General features: G+C 35.4%; 1 protein-coding gene across 5 annotated transcripts in view; it reads right to left on the reverse strand.

The window, feature by feature from the left end:
- The window catches only part of LOC134529189 (arginine-glutamic acid dipeptide repeats protein-like), a 197,176-nt gene that overhangs the window by 36,979 nt on the left and 145,936 nt on the right, over positions 1–14,261 (reverse strand). The window lies entirely within an intron of this gene.

Here is a 14,261-nt window from a genome sequence, read left to right on the forward strand (position 1 = left end):
AAAAAATTAATAAGGAATAGGAGGCCGAAGTTATCCTAATTTACTATGCAACTTTCTGTGCATGTATGTGTAAATGTGTTTATCATATATATAAAATGTTCGTGATAGATAGTTTTTAGTTTCCAATATACCTGCTTCATTTTTTATTTATCTTATACTTTCTAGTAATTTGTTTGTTAATTTAGTCTATATGGTATTTTGTAAGATGTGGTTAATTTTTTCACATTACATAGTTGATAATAAATTAAAAACCAGGAATGAGTAAAGAAATTATGGGATTAACATATTTAAAATTCTTGCTTAGGATTTTCTAGGCTCTGTTTCAACCCACCAACAATTTGAACTTAAATCACTAAAAAACTTCTTGGACTCACATTGTATGACTTTCTCAATAAGAGAACATTCCACATACAGTAGAATCCTGCTAATCCGAACTAATTGGGACTGAACCCTGTTCGGATTAGGCGGAGTTTGGTCATATAATGCCATATGTTGTCTTTTTGAGGTGTATTTAGTGTCTGATTTGTCAAATATGTATGAAAGTTCAGACGAAAAATACACCTTTATTATTTAGCGTACATATTTAGTATCATCTAATATTTTTAATTACTCACATAGCCTAAACTGCAATTTCAAATATTCCGAGTTTAACAAATCCAACAGCCTACATTACATGACATTAGGTCAAAATGAATTGCGGTTCGTGAGTGTGTATTAGTGGAAGGGCAGTGACCTTCAACCAGAGTAAACAAAGCCCCCATCCTCCTTCCCGCATTGGCTTACGCATTCCTCTCCTCTTCCGTTCCCAACTCTGAGGAGTCAGACAGTCAGTGCGACACATGCTACTGCGCATTTGCCCTGTGTTTTGTGAGCCCTTGTGAGCGATGTGTAGTGTGGTTTTTACATTCTGTGCTAGTCCCTGCTGTTGGTCATCAAGACAAACAAGCGTAAACATAACTCGTGTACATTAACAGAAAAAACTGGAAGTGCTGAAAAGACTTGACAAAGGTGAACATGCCACTCTGTTATCGAAAGAATTCGGTGTCGGCAAAGCATCCATTTCCGATTGGAAAAAGAACAGAGGTAAAATTGAGCAGTTTTGTACTACCACAATTGGAAAATTGATTGAAAAACACAGCAAAACGACAGTGCCTTCTTACGTAAATTTGGACAAAGCACTTTTTTTATGGTTTACCCAAGAAAGACAAAAAGGAATCCCTATCACTGGCCCTCTGATTCAAGAAAAAGTGCTTCAATTGAACAAGCTCATGGATGGTGACACATCATTTACGGCTATTTGCGGTTTCTTAGACTGATGGAAGAAACAACATGGAATCAGGCAGCTTACAATAACTGGGGAGAAACTGTCAGCGAACAAAGAAGCAGCTATTGAATACCTTGAGGAGTTCAAAGATATAATTTCTTCCTACTCGCCACAGCAAGTTTATAACGCGGATGAGACGGGACTTAACTTTAAAGCATTGCCTACCAAAAATCTTGCATCACAAGAGGAACAATCTGCACCAGGGTTTAAAATGGATAAACCACGCCTAATTGTGTTAGCCTGCTGCAACGCTTCTGCCACAAATAAGCTTCCACTGATGGTTAACAGCAATTCGGCAAAACCACGCTATTTTAAAAACATGAACATGAACACTCTCCCTGTATTTTACAGAAACCAAAAGAAAGCTTGGATGAATCGTTTCTTTTTCCAAGACTGGTTTGAAAAAAAGTTTGTGCCAAAAGTAAAGCCTTTTAACAAAGAAAATGAATTGCCTCCTAGTGCTTTGTTTCTCATAGACAATGCTGCGTCACATCCTGAAGAAATGCAACTTGTTTGCGGTGATATCAAAGCCATTTTTTTCCCACCAAACGTCACGTCAAGGAAGATTACTGACTTTGCCTCTTTGATAATGGTTTGCTTTTTTACGTTTTGTTTTGTGTCAATCCTGTACAGAACATGATTCTACCTATAGAATGTAATTAAATTCAAAAAAATTCAATACGTACATATGTATTTAAGTAACTATGAAAACCTGTTTTTTCTCTTTTCAGTTAGACAGTGAAATAGATAAATTATAAGTTTCTTATGTACATATTAATAAACGTACAACATTACTTGAAAAAATTTGTTTTTCTTTACTTTTCCTAGTTCCTAAATGTTATAAAAATTATATTTATTTTGTCCTAGCTCTGTTCGGATTAGGCGGATTTTCGGATTAGCGGGGTTCGGATTAGCGGGGTTCGGATTAGCGGGACTCTACTGTAAAACTAGAAACAAAGGAAAATTTAAATTGGAACACAGTGCAATTGCAAAAGAATGCAAAACTGGATTTCTTAGAACCTTTTATGACTTCATAAGAAGACTACCTGTATCATAATTTTGGGAATTTTTTCAGCGGGTTTTACAAGTTTTGGTATAAACTTAATTGCACTGGACTACAACTTAATGTTGCTCAGTTTGACCAATTGCATAACGTGGTTCTTGTGGCACTGAGTTCGGGTTTACACAACGTGGTTCAACAAGCTGTTTCTTTTTGAAGATTATTGTAAACCTATTAAGTTAGATGATCCAAAAATATTTACAGTCATAAACAAGAGCATTGATCCAGGTTATAAAATATATATGAGCAGGCTGAAATAATGAAGGTCGCTCACACAAGAAAAAATGGCAAGTGATGAATAGAGGTGGTATTCATGCTAGCTAGTTCTATATTTGTTTCTTAAAATGATGATCTCATATTTTAAGTAAGTTCATCTACATTATTAAAAACTGAATTGCGACTGTTGCAAAAAAAAAACAATAAGTTTAATATTAAATGTATCTGTACTTAGCAAATTTTTAGATCTGTGCATATACTTTAGAAATTGAAATACAAGTTTTTAATTATCTGCCCTTAATATGAACATTTTCAAGACAGTCCTAATTTAAAAGTTTCACAATCTCATAAACTGACTCATAAATTCACTGCACTTGATCAATTAGTGCTGACCTGAATTTTTAACAGGCCAACACCTAAATGCACTTTAATTTTGTTTGTGCTAAAATGTCACATACTAAGCCATTATTTAATACAATAAAGAGAGCATTTTTAAATTGTCAACAAAAGAAACATTTTATTTGTCACCATCTAAAAAATTTGTACAACATAACCTATCCGGTACAGACTATATAAAAGCTCTACTCATTGAAATAAACTTAACTACAAATATATTAAAAATAGTAGTTCACACTGGTGTTGGAATGTTTTCTATCCAAATGTTTACGTATGGCTAGTACATCACTAGTAGTTCAGTGTGCTTTGCCTATCCTGAATTAGGTTAGCATAACAGGATGATAAAGTAAGGAGGCATGCAAGTGTGCTGTTCACACTGTGCTTCAGGAAGTATAGTGGTGTAGTGGTTAGAGAATGTAAACTCAAATCCAGAAAGAAGAAACAATGGCAATCAAATGATTTTATTAAAAAAAAAAAAAAAAAGGAAGGGGGGGGGGGGTGTTTGTCTGTAAAGTCGGTTTACAGACAATAATTTTACGTGATAACATCATAAGAAAACATTGATGAAAAATTGCATACCTTAACCTGTTTGATATCAAATAAGATTTTCTCGTACGGTGGTTGGCCAGTTCTTGCACGCTCGGCTCAGGCGGAACGTGACAATGAGTCATGCTTTTTTGAGCGTGCAGCCGGCTTTCATCGATTTATAAGACATTATCACATCAAAAAATTATGTAAATTATAAATAGTAATTTTTTCCTCATGTAAAAACAGTGTAACTTAGAAATTTGAAAGAGTACGGAAAACATAATAGATTGATCTTGTAAACATTTTTAAACAATTCACATTGGTCAATATTTTATACATACAGTATTTACCAGGATAACCCATGCACAATTTTTTTGTAAAATGTGTATTGGAAAAACATGACAAAGCTGCATAGCAACGCTGCATAGCACAAGTTCCGTCAAGCTCCAAGGTTGGTTAACCTGCTGTTGCTGTAATGGACGACCGACATCTTGCACGTGGTTTGTGTGAGTGTGATTCTGTGAGAAAGACGCTGTAATGACTACCAAAGGGTTGCAGTTGTCATCATCTATGGTTGCAGGAAGAAAATACATTGTCGCCGAAAGCTGTACATGTGACTGGAGGGAATAAAAAACTTGTACTGAAACAGTTTAACTTGCTACTACTCTAAAGGGTAAGTTTGCTCTGCAGTATTTTTAAAAGTATTCCATTTATATACATTAAATGGACTATATTTTGTATGTTATTTTTATTATGTGTAATTAAACTATGAATCAAGTCTACGTTCTTCGTGGTTTTAAGAAAATTAAATTGAGGCATCTATATTTATGCTATTTTCAAAATTGAGAAGTAACTAGAAATTAATTTGATATTTTTGAATGTACTGGAAAATGTACTGGAATTTTTTGTTATACATACCAAGATTCTTTTATCCAGTTTTATTTTCTATGGAGATATGAATTATTTATGATGAAAAATAACTTAATCCCTTATCACACCCTTCAAAGAATAAATTTGGAAAACTAAACAAATTTTATCAAAACTTACTGTTGTATATAGTGATTTTAAGATTGTTTCTGAGTCACATATTTAACAAAAGTGAGTTATTTGGTAAAGTTTTTACTTTGAAAAAAGAGTTTTTTTAAACTTACTTTGTTTATTACTTTGTTTCTTCAAAAAAGAAAACAACTTAAACTTACACACGGTACCAATAACAGTTCAATCCACCTATTAAAGTTCATTAATTGGAAAAGTTCTTATGGTTTCTAAGAAAGTTTTTAACTTGTCTTACTACTTTCTGGTAAAACAATTTTACAATACATACCCACACAGTTACAGCTGAACTTCATAGCTTCATGACGCTCGATTAAAAAAATTAAGTCCCTTGGTTAAGTTTACTTAAACAGGTACGTCATCCCGCGGAATTTATCCCGGGTTGGTGACGATGGTCACCCTGGGCCGACGCTGACGCCTGGTGTCAAATTTATAATTAATATTATCCAAAAAATACACAAAAAAAAGTCGCAACTCGGCCTGGTCCTTACCAGCATGCATTACATTGTCACTTGAAAATTTCTTCGCAGAATTTCATGAGTGCCGAAGATGCAGCAGCCCGCGGCGACGATCGAGTGACAAGTGCCTTGCACCACGCAGTTACCTTCCTTTGCAAAGTTAGAAAAAAAGGACGGGAACATTGTGGGCAAACTGGCCAATCACAGGACAGTACTCAGTACCTGACCACATAGGGAAATTGCGTTGCTAATAATTTTTCTCTGAAAGTCTAGAAATTCATGTCACACCACATCATGGTTCCTCCTGATTGGCTGGCTGAAAAAGAACCCAGCGAACTTTCTGAGACATTGCTGCGCAGTCATGCGCCCACGTGATGGGTTTACCAGCCAAGTATTTCTTAGATACACAAAAAAAATTACTTCAGGGTGCCAGTGTGTTCCATTATTGTCTTCCTTTCTTATTAAACCTTTATGCACAGGTTTCTTCAAGCTACAAGGTTGGTTGACCTGCTACTGCTTAAAGGAACGATGGACATCTCGCATGTTGATTGTGCTTTGTGATTTGTGATTTTGTTTTTCTGTAAGAAGACGTTGCAATGATTGCCGAAGGTTTACAGTAGCGATCATCTATGCATGCTGAAAAATACCTAAAATGATATTAAAAAATTCTCAGTATATGAAAACGCGTGCCTTGGGTAGAAAAAAACATTGTGGAAAATCGTACACGTGATTGGAGAAGGGGAATTGGTTTTGAGTAATGGTGTTATTGCAATAAAAAATGTATTTAAAGGGTAAGAATTTGTAGCGTGTGCTGCCTCAGCAATTTTCAATATATTTTGTATATAATCTTTCTAACATGGCATTGATTTTGTTTGCCTGTGACCGAGATGTTTATGGCACTTCACTGCTGTTAACAAAATAGATGCGATCGGTAGCCATTACACTGATTTTTTTTTTTTTTTTGCTGTCCATCACGGTAAACATGTTATTATTCAGAGTTAATCCATAAATCAAATATTTATTACCTGGTATATTTAGATACATGTTTTTACGACAAAGAATTGTACTGAAAATATTTATGAATTTTCTACCGTATTTACTCGCATATAGGTCGCGGAAATTTTACCCGATTTGATAGGGAAAAAAATGAAGTGACTATAAGTGAAGAAAAATTTTTTAGGATTTTTTTTTTGCAATACAGTAGAATCCCGCCGATGCAACCCCCCTATGATACGTCCATTCCGTTTATACGACCGTTTTTTGAGAAACCGTGAAAAATTTGAGCAGAGAAAGTCGAAAAATGAGTAGAATCGGCTGAAAAACAAGTCTGTTACACTTTGTTGGGCGCTATGTGTTCACATTTATCTTGGTGAGAGCTGTACTGTAAGCAGGCAGGCATACAAAAGACGGCTAAAAATAGATACCACCCCTCTAGACTGTCCACGCGGCAGTGTCTAGCCGAGCTCGGCGCGTCCACTATCGCACGAAAAGCCGTCTCAGCTGTCATGTTATCTTACCCGCCCACACGAAAAGCCACTGTGGTAGCTCCTGCGAGAGCATAAGAAACTCGTCTGGCCAGGCTGGCGGTAGCGGCGGCTTGACGTCATACGTGACGTGACACTTACCTCTCCCATCCCCTGCTAATTCTTCAAGGCTCATCCTTCCCAGAGCCACAAACCATGTAAAAACACCCTCTCCCCCTTTTCCAACTAACATTTCAACACATTCCCTCCCTTATTTCAACCTTCTGCGTGAGAAACTGTCAGCATCCTCCTCCCCTCCCACACCGCGTGCGGCAAAAGCCAGGTTGTATAGTCCATTCTCGGTAAAATAAATATTTTTATGGGCTTATACGACAGTCCTTCGCCGTTTATAAATACTTTATAAGTTTAAGTTACTATGATACAATTTGTTTATTAGTCACACAGCAGTTTCTGCTGAAAAATCACTAATACCTCGAATTTTATTGAATTGAAAAATTTAGTAAGGCCGTAAATATATTTATTTTACTGCATAGTTACTTTTCCATTTGCATTCAAAAGTGTTTTTTTCCTTCTTTTTTTTTTACGCTGTGAAGGGTCGTGGAAAAGATAATTGCTTGAGCTGTCAAAATAAACATCGCTGACGGCAAGGGCGGGAGCGCATCCTGTCGGTCTGTCGCTGTGATTATCTACTCCAAAAACATGTCACAGCATTTCAGGATAGCATTGTTCTTATATCTTTCGTTTATAGCCGAATGTTTTCTACCTGACCCACACAAGTTCCTTCACCACGTTTTGAACGAAAATAACAACCAGTCAGCTAGCATAGCCGAACTCGCGTGACGTGAATTCACTTAGCTTGAGTATTTATCGGAACCCATAACGAAAACCGCTGTAGATATAAAAAATCATAAAAGGCCTTTTTTATTCGTAATTAAATTTACTACAACTTTTATTCTGTGCATTTTTTCAATACAAAGCACTGTTTTCGAGTTGTAGTCTACAATTAAGACATTTTAAGAAGTCAGGAATCTAACTTGACTTCATTTTTCTATATTCGGTTATTACGAGTACTTGTTGTTACAACAATTTATCACGCCATTATCAGCTCTCGTAGTAGCGGAGTTTTACAGTACCCGTTAACTCTTTTGTGCACGGAGCGCCAGCCATTCACGTCATTAAATTACCGATGCGACCTATATGGGGAGAATCTTAAATACCAAGTTCAAGACCTCAAATTATGGGTGCGACCTATATGCTATGGCGACCTATATGCGAGTAAATACGGTAACACCTTTGAAGCAAATTTAAAGAATGCTGCAAAAACATAACCATAGAGGTTAACACCAGTTCCAAAAATGGTAACTGTGCTGAAGTTAGCTCTATCCGTGGGATCTATTTACTGCCCATTGCGTCATTGTAAAGAGAGCTTGGAGCAACAGTCTACGCGATTCCATGCAACTAAGGCAAATCCTGTCATAGTTTTTATTTTTTTACAGCAAAATGTGAAATGATGCCGATAGGTGTCTACTAAATTAAAAAATTAAATTCAAGAGTCAACCACCGTACAGATAGCATCAGTCTCTCTGAGAGCCTCCAATTTGTGGTTTTTAAGGTATCTGTCACAAACATTAATTTTTCACCACCCACTTTGGCCATTGGTAATGATAGAGCTAACACACAAGGGTCTTCCTACAGGTGTATAATACCAATAAAATTATTGAATAATTACATAATTCAATAATAAACATTTAAAAGAAATGCAAGGCTTTTAACCAACAACAAATATTTGTGGTAATGGAATCCCAACAAATGGTTGAATTTTAAAAGAGAAAGCTGAACAAACAGTGCATAACCCAAGTATGTCATTTTAATGATTTTTTTTTAATGTAGCAACTGATCTGTACTATTTTCCTTTTAAGAAGTTTTCCCTGTTAATGAGTTTTTATCATCCAGTCCCTTGAAAATCATCTTAACACGGTTTTACTGTAAGTCTATGTTTAAGAATTAAAAATAAATAATTTTTAAAATTAAAAATTTACTTCAATACTCAAGACCTCTTCCCAATATACTGATACCACAGCAGGACATTAAAAACCTTCAACTTTTACCAAAAGAAAGCAAGAACAGAGTGTGGCGGTAACATTTTAGCAGGCAGCAACTGGCAGATCCATTTTTATTGTGGATTGTTGCAAGCGAGTTGACCCATGATTGAAATACTAATTCATTTCAATAGGAAGGAAAAGTCTTAATGAACAAAAATGTGTCAAACACATGTTCTCTTACTTTGAAGATTAAGTCTGAGTGAGACTTGGGCTGCACATAAAAATACTGTTTGAAAAATCGCATGAGCCTAACTTGGGTGCCGTCTTGTTGCAGTGGTCTTACAAGGCTTACTGTACAGTGCTGCTAGCTGTTACCGTAGTTTAGAAACTCTATGTTGTTTGTAGGATGACACAAAATATTGTGTGCACTGTCAGTTTTAGTAACATTTGAGACATGATCCGTGGTTTTTTTTCTTACATTCGTAATTTGTATTTTCATAAGTTATTTTTCCTCAGTTTTTTCTTTTGAAAACTAGCCTTGCATTCAGCCCCTGCTCTAAACACCATCTCATCTCTAGCCTTGACCGTTGGAAAAAATTGTGGGGCTTGTCATGATTGTCTGTTTCTTGAACTGTCGCAGCCTTTCTCCCTCCAGGCTCTGCCACTAACACACCCAATGTTCATGCTGGTCGAAAAACAGGTGTTTAGCTCATGTAGAGTAGCCAATTAATCAGTATTGTTGGCACCATTTAGTTCATTGCTGAGCCGCCAAGAGAATTACACACATGATTCATAGCAAATCATTTGAAGTAACAATTTTTCTCTTTTTGCTACTTAGTTTTTCATATTATTTTAAGTAATAATTTCCTTCATTCCAACTTGACTACAGCTAAGGATGATGAATCATACTCATCACTACCCTCCTTTACACACTCATTCACAGCACATCCACTCCAGAAAGACGTGAAATGGGGTGAGCTGCTAATCACAAACACACAGATGCTGAACTTGGATGGCACAGCAGCTCCAATGCCAGACTGCCTGTGTTTCAAGTAACCTCCGGAGTGAAAGATGTGTTAGACAGTGCATCCCCACCTTCTGATTGCCTTGCAATTTTTATGCCACTTGAAATAATAAAGTTGCTCAAAATGAAAACAAAACAAAACTAGCTCTAACATAACGAAACTGAAAAGACAAAATAAACTAAAGTCGAGTAGTGTTGGGGCAAATGGCAGACTGCAAAAATACAAGACATTAACATATTTTTGCAATAATCATACACATGTGCATTGTGAAAAAACCAAAGCTTAAAGATTACTGGTCCAGAGTTTCTATTCCACATACTTCATTACCTGCGATGATCATGACACTAGATTGCTTCAAAGCAATATGAACAAACATTCACATCAGCAACAATGATCAGTATATTTCTCGTAACCAACCTAACCCCAACCAACTTTTTAAGATATACCCATACAATTACCATTTCAATTATGTTTTTGCTTCTTCCTTTAGTCCTTATGCTAATCTGATAGTTGACGAGGGTGATGCAGTTTCAGAGGATGCACAATTTTCATGCATTCATGAAAAATACACTTGATAAGTATGGCAAAAAAGAGTTTGTAGTATGTGATGCTTCTTAAGCCTACGTCCTGAAAACGGAAGTGTATTCAGGAAAGCCAGGTGTAATGGCACTCATGAAAAGATTCCAGAAGAATTATTTTGACAAGGGATTGATTTACAGTGTATATGGACAGATATTATTTATCACCAGCTGTGTTTGATTATCTGTGGGAGCAGAAAATAATGTCACTGGGGACTTGCATAGTGAACCAAACGGAGCTTCCACAGATGACAGTTGTGAAGTGTAAAATAAGAAAAGGAGAGATTATTTCTGAAAGAAGGAAACACTTGCTGTGTCTGATATGGAGGGATATGATAGATGTACTGTCAGATCACAACAAGGGCCTGTCACAAAGTGTAAACCAGATGTAATCCACAAAACTGGAGTTGACAGGTCAGATCAGATGATAGCATATTATCCTTTCACAAGGAAGCAACTGAAATGGTGGAAGAAGAAAAAAAAACTGTTCTTTCATTTGTTTGTAAACAGTATTACTAATAGTTGTGTTATATTGTGAAACCATAAATGCAAACGACAAAACAAATACAGGATGGCACAAATTCATGTTACAGCTGGGGAACACCTTCGTGCTGAATGGAATTGCTGAAGAACAAAGCAGCATTTTACCAGGACCTAGTATGAACTAAATGGAAGACATTTTCTTGGGAAGATACCAGCTACTGAAAAAAAGGCAAACCCTACATGAGTCTGCAATCACTTCATAAATAAACTTGCTGGTGGTGTTGCGAATGTAGCGTGGCTCCGTGTGTGCCAGACTGCTTCAAAATATTCCACAAAAAAGCCAATTACATGTGTGAAAAGTAATTAAAAAAGATTTATTTGTGAAAAATTATTTTATCTTCTATATTTCATGTTTTTATCAGGCCGACCCTTATTTCGGATGTCCCCTCCACTGAAAAATAATAAATTTATTTTTCTTTTACAACAGAATCACTTTCACTAATTTGTTTTTTTATAATTCCACTTGTTTTTCTACAACCTTCGGCACTGGTCATTATTCTTTCATAACCTACATTAGCATGCTGCTGTACAGTTGTTTGTTTGACATAGTGTACAACTCCGAGGTTGTAATTACAATCAGAAGAGTTTCTTTCTTGTTTTGGAATGTGAGATGCAGTTGTGCTGCATTTTTTGACACAATCGCAAATAGTAGGTACATAATTTAAAATTTTACAAAAAACTAAAACATATAATTCTGTTATGGGCAACATGTCAACCATACAATTGAGGTTAACTTTACATTTAAGAAGGGAAATATTTTGAAGTGTAAACAAGCATACCAACATGAGAAATAAGTATTCATAGGGTTTTTTCCTTTAGCTATTTATTTATTCAGACTTGTAGGCAGTTACAAGTAATGGAACACACCCTGATTCAGTCGCTATATTTTTCTTTGTACATAAGTCATCCTGCAACCAAATATTCTTCTTACATTTTTTCTCCTGTTTGTACATGGAGAAAAAAATATGTGTGAAATTGATATTACTGCAAAATTTAACATAAAGGTACTAAAGAATCATAACTCACCGTAAGAAATTATTTTAACATTGTTTTATGGACTGTCAATTTACTCAATTTTGCTCTTTGTTATGTTGAAATCTGCTTGGATTTTTCTTGGTGCGTGAAACCAGGCAGACCTACGTTTTTGTAAGCGGCTTTTATAAATAAAAACCTCTGCCTCTATTCGGGCTTATATGGTATTGTGTGTTTGAAAATGGTTTTTTCTTTTGAATTTTCACACTAGTTCATGTTTGATTTGTGGGTAAATGACTGAAGTTCAAGAATATGCAATAAAACTTCAGCTTTGACGAATGTGTGGCAATTTTGCACACATGATTTTGTTCAAATAAGACCATGGTGATCCTGAAGCTTGTGTGCTAACCTCTTACTGCTGCAAACCAGGTGCAATCGAATTGGGCCCAGCACAGGATCTTTTGAAGGTGGTGCATGTGCTGATTTCCAAGATGCTACGAGATTTCTTAGTGAGATTTATTTTACATGCTATTTAATTTCATTGTGTCTAAATCATTATAGTAATTAGAACTTCAATCATCTTTTCTTGGGTCTGTGGTCACGCTTTCAAAATTCCACGAACAAGAAGCTTACACTGTGGTTTGTGGAAACTTCCATTCGCCAAAACATTTGTAATAGTTGTGTGTATGTCTTTTTAGAGAAAAAAAATTCCTGCTACCTAATAAAGCACCATTATTGACATGTTTTCCAGTGAATATTAACAAATTATTCCAGTAGGTTCTTTTCACGATTGTGTAATATTTGGGTTGTTTGTTTATGCCACATGAATGATTTTGAAGTTTTTATATTAAGCATAACACAGTTTTTAGTTCAATTGTTATACTAACAGCATTCTGTACTTTCTAATTAGGTTCAAACAAGAGCATCAATGTCATAAAACAGGATTACAAACTAATTTCCTCCAAAAATTTCTTTTTAGTCTTATTTCCAACTATCCCATCCCATATATCATATCCTCTCTCTCTCTCTAACCACCTCCCCACTCCTTTCTAATATATATCCAATTATATGTACTCTATACATCACCTCTATCTGCCTATAAATTCACTCTGTCCCCTCTGTACCACTTTCCTCACTCATTAACCCAACCACACACACACCACCCCTAACCTTCCTCCTTACCCCCCCCCCCCCCCCCCAAAACCAAAAGCACATTGTTTCTAAAAAAAATGTTTTCCTCAATTTAATACATTATTTGGTTATATTTTATCTATGCTGATGAGATAATTGTCATGATAAAATAATATCAGAAAATCATAAAAATTATGTATGGATTTTTTATCTTCAAAATTGACGTTTTTTCCACAACATATAAATTTTAAGTAATTAAATATATGTTTATGAAATAAATGCCTTCATGTTACTATAATTTTACAAATCAATGCCATGCAAAGTATCATTTGTTAGTCATTACCGTTTTGAAGAAATACATTTTTGAAATTACAGCAAAAATTTAGGTTTAGATTAATCAAAAGTGTCATCTTTTCAGTGACTTATTCATAGGAAATTTAAAAGATTTATTTTTGAACAATTAATTTATATAAATAGGGAAATGATTATAACATAAAATAGAGAATTCAACATAAAAATCTCCATCATCAAATATAACGTCAACACCGTGCTGTGTACGAATGACTTGCTATGCAATACATTTCGTGCACAGCTACTGTATGGTGAGCTCTAAGAATGAATAACATTAATATTTATCTGTCCCATGAAAATAAATGTTTAAGGATCAATGTTTTTAAGTAAGCAATGAAAAACTACAATCAGGATGACCAGACCAGAATACAAACCCAGGTCCTTCGTAATGCAAGTCAAGTGTATTACCATTACACCACTTTGCTCAATAAGCAAATTATAACGATACATGATTCAGAAATCACTTTCAAGAGACCTACCTAGAAAAAATAATTTTTGAGTGATTGAGGCCAAGTGATAGGAATGACATTCATTAGTGTATAAGATGCACAGCTTAAACTCATGACACAAACCCTAAATATTTGTTTTTCTCTCCATAAAATTTTTAAAATGTGACTTTGGCATTCCGTTAACTAAAAATCATAACAGTTTAAGCCGCCCATATTGACATTTCTGCTTTGATGAATTAGTTCATGAGAGCATCACAGTTACGTAAAAAAAAAAGAGGAAAAATCAGCCTTTGTATGTCACTTGTCAACATTCGCTGGGAAATGAAATAAATTGGCGCAAGACTCTGTAGCAAAAATGTAGGGCAAACATGCCAGAAATAACTATAGAACAAAGAACAAACTGCGACACAAGTTGTGTCACTACAGTCATTCGAAACCACCTCAGTCGCAGTACAATAACCCCATCTAAAAACCAATCCAATCTGGTGCTGTAAGAATCGGCTGAAAAAAGTAAAGATTACTTATAGTATTTCGCTAAACGGAGGCATGACAGTTGTGCCTTCTTGCCCGGTATCTTGATGGTTTGAAGCAATCACAGCAATTGCCTTCATGTCAAACAATGTTTGCATTTTTCTATTCTGGTCCACTGCA

This window comes from Bacillus rossius, chromosome 2 (genome assembly GCF_032445375.1).
Source record: "Bacillus rossius redtenbacheri isolate Brsri chromosome 2, Brsri_v3, whole genome shotgun sequence".
NCBI classification, from domain to species: domain Eukaryota; kingdom Metazoa; phylum Arthropoda; class Insecta; order Phasmatodea; family Bacillidae; genus Bacillus; species Bacillus rossius.